Genomic DNA, 1,711 nt, shown 5'->3' with positions numbered 1-1,711 from the left:
TTGCTGTGATTTTCTCCACAAGCACACCACACTCACCAGCTGAAATTCTTTTAAAACAGATGGGCACACCTAAGTATTTGAATGGAAGTGTGCCATGAGTGAAACCTGACATGTCAAGCACTCTTCTTGTCTCCTCTTGACTCATACCAGCAGTGTAGATTTCAGATTTTTGTTTGTTTACTTCAAGCCCTGATGCTTCTGAAAAGTGCTGAAAACCTTGAAGCAAACTTAGCACTGATGCATAATCACCTTTACTGCACATTATGATCATCAGCAAAACACAAATGGTTAAGCCTAACACCATAACATCTTGGATGGTACTGAAACATTGTTCTCTCTGCTACTTTCTGCATGGTTCTTGAAAAATATTCCATGCAAATGACAAAAAGCAAGGGTGATATAGGGTCCCCCTGCCTAAGCCCCTTCTTGCCTTTGAAGTAGCCCACCAATGAACCATTAATCATCAATGAGTAGCTTGGAGATTTGACACACTCCATAATAAGCCTTATAAAGTCCACTGGAAATCTCAAAGCTCCCATAACATCTTCCAGAAAATTCCAGTCAATGAATCATATGCCTTCTTCAGATCCATCTTTATAATACAGCTTGGCTTTGCAGATTTCCTGCCATATTGTCTCACAATATCTTGGCAGATTAAGATGTTATGAGCTATAAATCTACCTTGTATAAAAGCTCCTTGATTAGGAGCAATTATATCAGGCAATATCATATTCAATCTATTACATAGAAGTTTAGTTATGCATTTATAAAGGACATTACAGCATGCAATTGGCCTAAACTCTGTAACACTTTTAGGACATTTCACTTTAGGAATGAGAGCTAAGATTGTATGGTTTAGCTGTTTAAGAAGTTTTTTTGAATTAAAAAAAATCTAACACAGCTTCTATGCAATCATTACCAATAATATCCCAGACATCTTTAAAGAAGTGTGAACCATACCCATCAGGGCCTGGTGATTTGTCACCAGGAATCACTAGTGGAAAAAACTGAAAATGGCATGTAGGGCTGCGCTTTTTGAGGGCAGCCCTTTCCATAGCAGCCCTTCACTTTTCAAGTAGGCCTGCGCAAGTCCAGCGCAGCCCTTCAAGTAAGAAGGGCTGCGCTAGTTGACAAAAAGCGCAGCCCTTCAAGTAAGAAGGGTTGCGCTAGTTCTAAAAAGCGCAGCCCTTTTATGAAAGAAGGGCTGCGCTTTTTAGAACTAGCGCAACCCTTCTTTCATAAAAGGGCAGCCCTTCTATGAAAGAAGGGCTGCGCTTTTTGAACTAGCGCAGCCCTTCAAACATAGAAGGGCTGCGCTAGTTTGAACTAGCGCAGCCCTTCTAACATAGAAGGGCTGCGCTAGTTCAAACTAGCGCAACCCTTCTCCTATTTTTTTTTTTTTTTAATATAATTCTGCACCTGCTGCATGCTGTTCCAGACCTGCACACACAGCCCACCCCACCAACCCCCACCCCCAGCCCCACCCACCACCCCCCGCCCACCCCACAGCCCACCACTGCCCACCCACTCCCACACCCACTGCCCACCCCCAGCCCCACCCACCGCCCACCCCACTGCCTCTGCCCGCCCCCACCCACTGCCACACCCCAGCCCCCATCCACACGCCACCCCACCCCCACCACCCACCCCACCCAAAACCTCCCTTGGACAAAAAAAAAAGCGCAAATTAAAAACGATAATATATGACAAG

This window comes from Beta vulgaris, chromosome 6 (genome assembly GCF_026745355.1).
Source record: "Beta vulgaris subsp. vulgaris cultivar EL10 chromosome 6, EL10.2, whole genome shotgun sequence".
Taxonomy (NCBI): domain Eukaryota; kingdom Viridiplantae; phylum Streptophyta; class Magnoliopsida; order Caryophyllales; family Amaranthaceae; genus Beta; species Beta vulgaris.
Note: the sequence above shows the minus strand (reverse complement) of the source record.